Genomic DNA, 12,673 nt, shown 5'->3' on the forward strand with positions numbered 1-12,673 from the left:
AAAACAAAAAAACAACAAAAAAAAACAAAAACAAAAACAAAAACAAAAAACAAACAAAAAAAAACCCCCAGTGTTCCTACAGGGGGATGATGGGCAGAAGACATACCATAAGTTCATGAGCCCAGTAACCTGACATAGGCAGTAAGAAAACAGTGCACTCTGTCTCAAGAGGCAAAGTATGGACCAATACCTGGGGTTGTCTTCTAACTTACACACACGAGCATATACACATGCACACATCCACATCCACATGAGCACACACACAAGTGCACACACAAACACACATACACATGCTTATGCACACACATACCACACACAGACACAAACACACATACACATACAAAACAGTATTTTGGGGCTGTGACTAAAAGACAGACATTGGTTCTGAAGTATAAGCCCTTCACTCTTTTCCACCACAAGAGTCATTTTCTACTACGGTTGCTCAGGTTCAGTTAGGAGGAGAAAACCCCATCTGTATGAATATTTTTATGCTGATAAGAGTCATGAAAGTTTATTAGAAAGACGTGTTGATTTCTGAGATCTGAAAGGATGTGAATAAAAACTGCAAACGCATGTCCTTCTATGTTCTCTGTAGGTTTGAGTTATTTTGGAAGAATGATATTTATAGACAAATCATAGAGACATACCTGCTGCCCATTATCAGGGAAAATGTAAGATGCTGTGGTCTATTAAAGTCGTAAGTTATTCTCTAGAACCCAGAAGATTTTAAAAAAATGAAAAAGCACAATTAAATACATCATGCCTAACTGCAGAAACTATAGGGGCCTTGTCCGAGCTTGGCAGACACTGTCCTTCCCTAGAGGGTAACCCTAGGTTTTTGATCCTCAGAGAACAGAACAGTCAAAGCTTCTCACCATTCTCTAGCCTGGATGACAAGTCTGGTCATCTGACTCTCCAAAAGCACTACCCTGGACATGACCCAGTGTCATGGTCACCTTAAGATACCAGTGAGCTGCAGTTTAAGACTGATGTTGGGAGGGGTAGGTGGATCTTGGTGAGGTTCCCTGGTATAGGACTTATCTACAGAAGCCACACTGGTAGCTGTATCAGTGCACAGTTGCTTCTCTTAATGGCTCTTCTTGCCTGTGTGCACAGCCCCACCCCCACACTGCCCCTGCATTCTCAAATGGTGCATACTGACCCAGTTGCCCTTTTCCCACCTGGATACCCAGCATCCTTTGTTAGAAGGAACTTTGAGTATAGGTTCTTTCACTGACTACCCATCTCTGTTCCTCATACTCCACCCCTCACTTCAACTGGGGTGCCAAAAAGTCCTTACCCCTTTTGGCTGAGTTTAGGGGTTCTGACTTCGCTTTACTTCTTTGGGCTCTGTCACCCAGTGAGTTAAAACCCCCTTGCAGTTGCATTCCTGGGCTGCCACCCCTTTGTGAGCTTGGCATGATGATTCTTATGTCTCTTGCCTTGCAGAAGATGAGTCACACCAAGGCTTCTTTTGTTTGGGGGCCCACCATCCCCCAGAACTCCTTATCACTGGTTACCTAAAGTCTCAAGAAAGATGAGCATTTGGACTTTATTGGACTTTGCTGTGGTCAATCAGGAAAGGATCATGATGTAACATTTGGGATAAATAGGAAAAATAGTCCCCTGGGTGTGTTACAAGCGAGGAAGGCCAGCCTCCAGCAGATGGATGTCCTTGAGTCTCATTCCTGGGGATTACAGGGAACCAATGGCCTGAGCCAGTTAGAAGTGCAGAATCTCAGCCCAGTTCAGACCTCCTCACAAATCTCCTCACACAGCTCTCAGGTGACTCAGGCACACAAGAAAGCTGAGAAGCTCTGCCCTAGATTTTTAAGAAAGTTGCTTTCAGAGAAAATACTGAATCCAGTTTGATACCCAGATTCTTTGGAACAAAATGATCCACGAGGTCTGAGAAATGAAACATTAGTTCTGAGACTGTCTTTTAGGTTTTTAAGCATCAGCCACTGACTATAATATGGAAATCAATAGGGAGATATCTGTACAGAACATCAGTGAACAGTGGCTTAGTGGGATGGGTGGGGTAAGAGTAAAGGAAGACATAGAGTTATTAGTAGCTTATTTCTGTGTTTCTCAAATTTAAATATATGAATACATTAGTAATATTTATTGAGAAGATATATGAAAACTAACATTTCATAAAGGACAGGAGATTATGGTAATTGTACATTTAACAACACAGTAGAAAATAGCCTCCAGAAGTATCGCAGGCATTTCAGAGGACCTTAGTACAAAACCTGTTTTTTATGTTACCAGGGTAGCTTAGAGAAGGGGAATTGTGGGTGATTGGGTGATTGCTTTCTCTCTTTCTTCCATCTTTTTTTTTTTATTGTCTGAATTTTAAATTTTCCTATAATGGATATATATTTCTTATGTAATAAGGACAAATAGACCAAGAATGTTATAAGGAGGAATTAGAAGAGAGGATGAGGAGACATCAGCTAATGTCACAGTGGAGTCAGACAGCTGCAGGATCCAAATAGCTATGCCTGGGAGTAATCTGGTCATTTAAAAATGAAATACCGTACAAAAGTGACGGAGAAGTGTTAAGATTAGGTGGTTGTTGTGTCTTGGACCTCCACAACAAAACAAATATGATCACCATGTAGCTGGGGACACAGAGTCTGGGAGAACTACAGACCCTCAAAGGTCAGGGGTGAGCTGGTATGCTCACCTCACAGTGTACCTCTAGCGTTGCCTGTCAACAGTGAAGGCAGTGTTGTAGTCTGAAGGTGGATATGAAGTTTGGGCTGACCCAGAGGCCTCAGTTCCTCCTCTGTCCAGGAAAGGTGACTTTCCACATTTTGAGTGGAGCATGAGAACTAGTTCAGAGCCTCTGAGCTCCTCAGCCTTCCTCCAGGAGCCTCTGAAATCCTGATGAACAGCACGAAAGCCAGTGTGCAGCAGAGATTCTAGAGCTGGGTGTACGGCACAGCGGTAGAGAACTTGACATACACAAGCAAGGGCTTGGGTTCAGTTCCCCAGTAGCAGGGAGGACTCATGTGAAAGACAGTGAAAAATGAGTTCCCCCTGTGTCCTCAGGTAAGGGGTTTCCAGAAAGGTTCCAGATCCCCCTACTTGAAAGTACTGTGGACGTACTGTGTCTACTTGCCAAGATGTGCCCAGTACCTCAGCCTGGTCCCTGCCTATCCAAGACCCACAGCCACATGCTCACCTTGCCATCCCTTTGGTCTGTGTGACCAATGATTCATTATGGAATTCCAGGTAACATCTCACAGACATCTCAACTGTCCCAAACGATAGCTTTTGAGATGCTTTTTAAAGACATCTTAAACATATCTTTTTTAAACCTAACATTTAAAAAAAATTTTTTTAATTAAACTTCCACAATATTTGCTACATGATGGCTTAGGATTTCTTCTGAACATTTTGTTCTTTGAAAGGGATTCTGGAGAGCTAAAAATGTCTATAATTATACCCACAATGAGAGCAGGATCTCAAGCACGGGCCTCTGAGAGCTGGGGGTTAACAAGGATCACGCCTTCGTGAACCACCAGAATAGCATCTGTAGTTAGGCCAAGTACGCTACAAATTACAAGGTCCTCTCTTCCTTGACATGCTGTGGGGAAGGGGAGACACTGAGCTCAAATGCTGACATCTGTAAGTGGGCGCTTACTGTTGTATGCAATTCAGATGATAGGTTTTCTTTCTTTCAGTCTTTCTTTCTTTCTTTCAATCTTTCTTTCTCTCTCTCTCTCCCTCTCTCCCTCCCTCTCCCTCCCTCCTTCCCTCTCTCTCTCTCTCTCTCTCTCTCTCTTGTTTTCCATGTACATAATTAAAGTTGTCCTGAAATTAAGCATTTGCAAGTAGACACAAAATGCTAACCCTTCCCCAGCCACAGTGGCCAGTGCTTCCGTGCTATGACTTCCAAGGATAATCTTAAGGCTGTGTTCTCACTACAGCCCTATGTACATTACATGTTAGCCTCACTTCACCGACTCACTGAGCAGCAATAGCAGCTTTGTGATTCGATTCTGCTCTTCTCATTCTGTGCCCTGAATTGTTCCCATTACCCTAAGTCACCTGCAATGGTTAATGACTCTGGTGAGCCCCGGATGTCTTGAATAGACCTGAATTTGGGAGATTGTTAAACTATGGTCAGGTCATTAAGCCCTTAGCAAAGTATCACTTATTTGTATCTTTGTAGAAGCTTTCAAACAAATAGCTTCATAAATCTGAACTCTACAAATCAAATCAAATCTTTTTTGTATTTCTTCTGTCTGAGAAAATAGACTTTTAGTGCTATGCCATCAAAGCAAAGCCAGCATCAGCTTGGTAGACCAGGATATCCTGACTCTTTGAATGTAATACCATCTCCTTATCAGTAAACTGGAGATAATAACATAACCCAGAGTCCCGATGATTCAGTTTAGAGGGTTGTTTTTTACTTGATGTGTATATAACCATTCTGCCTTTCATGTTCAGACAGTATTTAGTCAATTGCATGAGACAGGCAGGACCTTGTTATAAAGTAGGTGTTGTATTAACCATAGATGTTGACTTTAATCAACTATAGGCTACTGTAGGTAGGTTAGATTAAGGTGAGCATAATGGTGCATGTCTAGGCCTTGGCATTTGGGATATAGAAGCTAGATGACCACACATTTGAAGCAAAATTGGCTACATACTAAGTTATAGGATATCTTGAGCTATACAGAGAGAGCTCACCTTTAAAAGAAGAGAAGAGGAGGAGGAATAAGAAGATAAGGAGGAAGAGGAGAAAGAAGAGGAGGAGGAAGAAGAAGGAGAAGAAGAAGGAGAAGGAGAAGAGGAAGAGGAAGAAGAAGAAGAGAGAGAAGAGAGAGAAGAGAGAGAAGAGAGAGGAGGAGAAGAACCACCATAAAGTAGACTAGGCAAAGCTATATTTGGAAGGTTGAGTGGACCAAATGCGTTTTTTTTTTTTTAATTTACCCTACTTTCAACAAAGGATGGGCTTACCTATATTTTGTTTATAGGCTTGTCGGGTGGAGAAAGCCTATCACAAGTGTCTCACACAGATGAAACAATCAGCAGATAATAAACTTCCTTTGGCATAGCAAATATTTATTATTCTTTCTGGCATATGGTTTTCCCCCCTCGAAATGACTTTATTAACAGGAACTACCTCTCTGTCACTGTTTCTCTGTCTCTGTCCCTGTCTGTCTCTCTGTCTCTCTGTCTCTCTCTCTCTGTCTCTCTCTGTCTCTCTCTGTCTCTGTCTCTCTCTCTCTCTCTCTCTCTCTCTCTCTCTCTTTCTGTGTGTGTGTGTCTTCATAAGTGTGTAGGCATTTGTGAAGGGCTAAATGTTGACTTGGGGTGTCTTCCTCAATCCTCAGTTGTTCCTCATCTTATTTTTTAGACAGCCTCCCTCACTGAACCTGGAGCTTTCTCTGATCCACTTAGGCTGTCTAGCTAGTGAGTTCTGGGGGTGTTCATGTCCGAGCCTCCTCACTGCTGGGACTGCAGGTGTATGCTGCAACCTCTGATTTTTTTAAAGTGGCTTCTAGAGGTCTGAACTCAGGTTCTTACATGTTGCCCAAATTTGCTCAGGCACTACCTCTTCTTATATAGCCAACACTTTACCAACAAAGCCAGCTTCAGCATGTCAACAAATGTTTAATGAGTTGCCCGCCTATCCTCTCCACCTGTCCTCATGCCAAGGGCTGAAGGCAGATCTCATAGTCTGCTGGGGACACACCCATAAGATAGCAAATATAGTAGGTGTTGTGTATATATCCGTAAGAGTCATAAGACAGTACAAATGTGGTTCTTAGGACAGGATGGCATGTGCCTCCTGGGTTCAGAGATGCAAGAGAAAAGTTGTTGAGAGATGAGCAGGTGGGTGGAGGGGGAATGTCCCTGCTCTGCGATGGTTAAACAACCCTGTCTTTCAGGACAAGTCTGTGGCCTTCATTTTTCACTGAAAATGAGCCAGCTACTGATGTGTCTCCCTGGGCAAGTGAAGAGCAGCTTTCTAATCATCAAAATAAGTCTCCAAGGCCTGGAGAATGGCAAGGAAATGTCAGTGCCCATTTGTAGTGTTTTTTTTTATATTAACAGTATTTCTATTAATTCTTTGAGAATTTTTAAACATATTTCCCTCCCATTCAGTTCTTCCCATATAACCAGTCTTCCACCATCTATTCCTATCCAGCTTTGAGATTCCTCCTCCTCCTCCTCCTCCTCTTCCTCCTCCTCCTCCTCCTCCTTTTCTTTTCTTCTTTTTTTTATCCTGTCCAATTTGTGTTGCCTAGCTAGCCTTGGGAGTAAGGCTGCCCTGGCCTGTGTACTGTCCACCAGGTACCATCATTAAAGGAAACTGACTCTCCCTCTCCCAGCAGCTTTCCAGTGTAGTAGCTCCTCAGCTAGTGCTGGGATCTCATGGTCACCTTCACTGGGATTTTGTCTTGCTGGAGCTCGCATAGGTGCTGTGTGTGCTGTTAACAACTGCCATGAGTCCATATGTGCACCTGCCCTGTTGTGTCTGGAAAACACCATTTCCTTCATGTTATCATCTACTACCTCTGCCTCACTGTCTTTCCATGCCCTCTTCCTCAAAGAACTCTGAACCTTGGAGGAAAGAGTATGATGTGTATGTCTCATTGAGGACTGAGTATTCCATGGTATCTTACTCTTTCCCCATTGTCTAGTTGAGGGTCTGTGTACTGATTGCCATCTATCGCAAGGAGAAGACGCTTCTCTAAATGAGGGTTGAGAGATGTCTGATCTATGGCTGTAGCAAGGAAGAGTCCTATGTGTCCCAGGCTAGTGTCAAACTTACTATGTAAAAGAGGATGGCTTTGAACTCCTCACCTTCCTCCCTGTGCATCCCTATTAATGGGATTATAAGTGTAACCCACTATGCATGGCTTGTGCTAATCTTCTCACTACCTAGATTCATCTTTCCTTGGATCTAAAGGAGACACCCCTGAACTATTGTACTGTAGTCTTGGTCTTTGGCTCTTACACACACATACAGACATACACACACACACATACACACACACACATATATCTTGGGCTCTTGCTTCCTGATCAGCAATCAGTCTGGGGTGAGCTGAATGTGGTTACCTGCTGCCTTGTAAGGTTTACAGCAGGCCACCTGTACCTGTATACCTCACAGCTTCTCATTGCAAAAGCAGCTTCATGGAAACTAAGTTACCAGAGACTCTTCCTCATAGAAAAACCTCAAGGCAGGCAGTGCAGATACCTGGATTCCAGGCCTGGTCTGCCATTCTCAAGTCCCGGCACCCTGATCCATCACTGCTCCCTTGGACTTCTTTTATTTACTTGTCAGGCAAAGTAGTGCTCCTTCCCTTTCAGTGGTCCAAGGTTGTAAATTCCATGAGGCGAAAGGGAAGCCCCTGGTGCAGAGAAAGCTCTGGAGTGCTGTGGTGATGGCTGGTGTAACTTCAGGCCTCTGGATGAGGGGTACAGGCTTGTGTCTCTGAGTGCATACTACTATCCCTTTACTTTAAGGAAGGGACCCAGTATCTGCTTTCACATACTGATGTTCAGCGAATCTTTATCAACACCAGCTAACTATGATGACTACAGCATTCTCCCTGAGACCTGAGATTCAGAGTCAGAGAGGCCCTCGTACTCCCAGAGAGCTGCAGAATACTCTGATGTTCTACAGGCAACTCCTTGGTGTGGAGTTTGCCCTGTGTGTTGTAGTATGTTAACTGCAATCCTTCCTTGACCCTAGTACCCTTTCTGGGTTGTAACAGCCAAAAGTGTCTCTAAATATAGCCAAGTATCCCCTGAGGAAAAATAATGGACCCCTTTTGAGAACTAGATGTCTCTGTGCCAGAACCCAAGGTTCTAAGGTAGGGCCCTTTTGGCCTCTGTGCCCACCTCACAAGTCACAAGCATTGTGCCCAGAGACCCAAGACCCCACCTCTAGCCTTGACATTCTCATCTTCCAATTCTATTCTCATTCATGTCTGGATTGGTGCTGGATTCTGAGAGAACAGCTGTGAGTTCTCACCTCTCCCATTGTCTACCCTCCTCTACCTCTGCCCCAAGACCGACCATGCTGCCAGCTTCCTGGTCCTCATCAGGCAGCTTCTCTCCCAGTGACTGTCCACCCAGGCCTGGACCCATCTGCTTGAGGGTACTATTTGGCTATTCACCTTTTCCCCACAATACTTCTTCCCTATTTGGATCTGCCGGACCACTGGCCTGAAAACTAGGTCTTTTGGACTCTTCTACACACAGGTACTTCCTAATATTGGGCAGACAATTAATAACTATTTGCTGTGTCCAAGACTGGTATTCTAATATTTCTCTTTATTTTTAATCACACTTGATAAATTCTTAGAGTACTTTCTCCCCTCATCTCAGTCACTGTGCTGGGTGCTGTGGATGTAAAAGTGAGCCAAACCAGGCATGGCCCTGTTGGGGGAGGGGGGGTTTCATCACATCATCCATCATGCACATAAATGTGCCTTCACCAGCCTTCCTGTCTCCTCACCCTCCCCACCCCCTGCCTTCCTCCTACATTCTGTCTGCCTCCTTCCTGTTTTGACCTGTCTCTTATGTCCCTTGGCTCTCGCCATCCTTTATCCACATCCATATCCATCAGGGCCCTTTCCCCAGGCCAGTAAGCAGCCTCTCAGGGCTGCTGCATCTCCATCAAGTGCCTGCCAACCTGGCTTTCTCCTTTGTGAGAGAATGAATGTCATTTAAGAGGTCTGCTGAGGTGGCTTGACAAGTTGGCCGGGCTTAATGATAAGTAAGAAGGATCGGCTCTTCCTGGGGATGGTAGGATATGAGGCTCATTCGTCATCCACCACAAGCCTAGTTAGCGCATGGCTCCCTCTGTTCCATGTGCTTCTGTGAGAAATTCCCAGCAGTGGAGGAATGAGGGCTGTTACCCAAGAATGCATGGCCAGATGCCCCGGATACCCTGTGTGTGATCCTGTCTCCTCCCTGATGGAGGGAAAAGACATACCATGTCTTTTGAACATCAGTTGGCATGTTCAAATGAAACCATTTCTTCCACTTTTTGGTTGAGGCACAGCCTCTCTGGAGAGTCAGGTCAAGGAAGGGGGTAAGAAGTTTCTGAGATTTTTCCAATTCTGAAAAGTTGGGACCCCAACCTGGGCTCCTCTTCCTCTCCAGGTAAACCTGAGAGGGTCTCTTCACTTTTGAGATTCCGTTTCCCGTTATATGTTTTAGAGACTATAAAGATTCCATCATCCCATGGGTGTGAAGATCAGTTGATGCTTTGCAGATGATTAGCACCTGGCCCATGAGGTGTTTGGCACATTCTAGCTCAACAACCACCCACACATACACACACACACCACCACTACCACCACCAAGTGGCTATACTGGGTTCCCTGTCTCCTCCTCTGATTGTATATATGACCGCTGAATGCCAAGTAGGCAAAATCTTGCTCTTCTCCCTGGATTCATGCTGACCGTCCTGTTGAAGAAGGAGAGCTGTGGCTAGCTACTACCTTTCAATACATTGTCCCAAGGCCCTTTCCCTTAGCTAGGGAAGTACAGCTGTTTAACAGCTGTTAACGTACTCTGCTCGACAGATCAAGTCCTTTGTCAGGCAGTATGATTTCTCTCCATAAAAGACTTGGGAATTTCTCACAATGAAAGCTGTTTCCATAGTGAATAATGTTATTAATAGGGCTTCCTGGAAAAGAGCCCACCTGGATCGAGAGCGCTACTTGTTACAAATACCAAATCGCCCTTGTCCCATTCCACACTCTCTCTGCTTTCTTTTGCTCTCCAACCTGGAAAGCAACTTTCTGAATTAAGATTCCAACTGCAAAGGCCCCTCAAGGAATAGAACTGAGAAATTCTGGGGCATGGTTTTGAGAAGTTCTAAATCACTCTGTCCTCCTGGGCCTTCAGTTCCCTTAAGGGCTCTTGGGTTTCCAAGACAGCCAAACATCTAACATGAAATAGGTTGCTGTACTTGGCTGAGAACAATTTAATGATGCAGAAAGTAGAGAACTTGTACAAAGGAGAAACTAAGCCTGTGATCCAGTGCCCTTGGACAGAAAGCATATGATTGGAGGGTGGGGGCAGCCGACCCATGCTAAACCCATCTGCTAAATGCTCCAAGCATGTGTTATCCAGGTCCCAGAAAACACATGAAAGCAGCAGACCGGACTGTTGAAGGAGGCCAAGAGGAAAGACAGCAGCATTGGAAGAAGCCTGGTGTTTTGGCTTTGAGCTCCTTGCAGGCAAAGACTGGCTGTAATATTTGTAACCCTAGCAGGTAGTGAAGACACATGAGGGGAAATTGAGGTGTACCTTGGACCTGTGCAATACATTACTGACCGTAGTTCTTAAGTGAAACTCCAAAAGTTGTGTTAACTAGTGCCCCAGGCAGGATCCATACACCTGCACCACATCTGTCCTGCCTTCTGGGGCTTGCAGGGGTGTGGGGGTAGAGATGGGTATCCTGCCTTTCTGCTCTTTAGGCATGAGGTAGCTGCTATAGAGGGGCGTTTTGCATATGCTGCCTAAGCCCGAGATTTTCATTGCCCTGCCAGAGAGTGAACTCAGGTTCACAGCTACTTTTTCTTCTGGGAATTGACTTCATCGGAAAGGAGCTGCCATATCCATCCCAATCCCTGGAGGCTTCCTGTGCCTCTGTAGGGAGGGGGAAAGGAGAGTAACGTTCTAAGGCCAGGCTTCTTTATCCTGCTGAGGATGACCTGGAAAGGCCAGCTCAGTTCCAGAGCTCTCCGGGACACTGACTGTCAATGTGTGCTCCACCTCAAGTTCATCCCTGCCCAACCTGGCCCTGTTTGTCCTAAGTGTGGGGAACCACCTTCTGGACAACTGCCAGCCACAAACCATTTCTCAGAGAACCTAGGATTAGACTACTCCAGACAAGCTTGAGGCACAGATAGTCTAAAGAACTAGGTAAGCTAACGTACGCTAGTAACAACATACCATGAGCAACATAGGTAAGCTGACATACACTAGTAATACCATGAGTAACAACTAATACTAATTTCCTTTCCTTATATGTTTTTAAATGTTTTACATTTACTTTGCTCTAAATCTTTACAAGCACAGTATTAAAAGCAAGAACTGAAATGTGGGAAAATTAGCACTGTGTGCAGGGTCACACAGCCAAGGAGTGGCAGAGCTGGTGTTCAAATACTCATAGTCTGGCCTTGGCCTACTTTTGGCCACTGTAAGTAGTCTTCTCAAGATCACACTAAGGCTTTTCTTTCTCCATGTGAGCCTCACTGATCTAAAGAAGGGGCCAGAAGTACCTGCAGGACTGGGGGTCTGATGTGGGTCTCAGTCACTGACATACACCTGGGTCTTGGTAGACCTAACGATGCTGGAGCCAAGACAAATTCAATAGAGTGCTTAGAGTGCTTCCTGGAGGAAGTGGGTTCTCTGTGTCTGTGGAAGTCTTGGAGCTGCCTAGATTCAAAGACAAAACAAGGAATGACCAAGGTAATGAGAGGCCTGAGTGTAAGGAAGTGAAAGTAGAATAAACTGAAGGAATATAATAATGTAGGAATATAATAAACTGAGTGATAAAGTGTACCCACCTTCAACACTCAGGAAATAAGATGCAGCTGAGAAGAGTGCCCATCTCCAGGATGATGACATGGGTTCTCCAGGTGGCTGTGGAGGGCCCAGATACTATGGCCACTTCATTCACATAGTCTTCCAAAATTACTAGACTGTGATCCGAAGAGTCCCTGATTCTGGGTCCATTACAAAACAGCTGTGTGATCCAGGAAGAAGAGTCAGTCTCCCCTGATCCCGGCTACAGTTGAAAACAAAACTGGGAATTGAAGCTTGTGACCATCAAGATGTTCTACTAGATCAGAAACTTGGAGAATACATGAATCTTTGCCCTCTCCTTAATTCGGGGAGAATCGCTGGCCCTCTGTGGTTTGTAGAGGAAAACCACAAACCACAAATTCACTCTTTAAGAGCATTTTTTTGTTCTAACCTCTTCCCTTGAATTTTACAAGACTCTTACTTAGGTCTATTCCAAGTTCAACTTTCTGGGCCAAACTCCACATTTACCCTTTCTCTGCCTCCTCATTCCCCATTCATCTGCCTCCATGTCACATAGGGGCTTATGTGGGAGCATCTCCTCTTCCTGTATGTATCAGTGCCTTTTAAAAAGCAACACTGGGACCAGGTGGTGGTGGCACATGCCTTTAATCCTAGCACTTGGGAGGCAGAGGCAGGTGGATCTCTATAAATTCAAGGCCAGCCTGGCCGACAAAGCAAGTTTCAGGACAGTCAGGGCTACAGAGAGAAACCTTATCTCTTAAAAAACCAAAAATGGGAGTGGGGAGATAAAGACATGGCTCAATAGTTCAGAGAGCATACTTTTTTTTTTTTTTTTGCAGAGAACCTGAAAGTAGTTACCAACACCCATATCAGGCACCTAAAACTGCCTGTAACTAACTCCAGCTCCTTGGCATCTAGTGTTTTATGTGCATATACCCTTCCCCTTACCTCCCCCCCAACACTTATGGACACTCACATATACACATATAAACATAATTTTAAATAAATAAATAATAAATCTTGAAAACATAGCACTGGGAAGACCTCAATGTGAAGTATCAGAAGAGCCAGAATAATGATCACATATCTCACTGGACCCCTGATCCACACACATAGTCTTACATAGAAG

At 44.6% G+C, this 12,673-nt stretch overlaps 1 protein-coding gene across 17 annotated transcripts in view; it reads left to right on the plus strand.

The window, feature by feature from the left end:
- Positions 1 to 12,673, plus strand: part of Tenm4 (teneurin transmembrane protein 4) — a 702,050-nt gene that overhangs the window by 367,952 nt on the left and 321,425 nt on the right. The gene's annotated exons all lie outside the window — the stretch shown is intronic.

This window comes from Mastomys coucha, unplaced genomic scaffold, assembly GCF_008632895.1.
Source record: "Mastomys coucha isolate ucsf_1 unplaced genomic scaffold, UCSF_Mcou_1 pScaffold21, whole genome shotgun sequence".
In the NCBI taxonomy this organism is placed as follows: domain Eukaryota; kingdom Metazoa; phylum Chordata; class Mammalia; order Rodentia; family Muridae; genus Mastomys; species Mastomys coucha.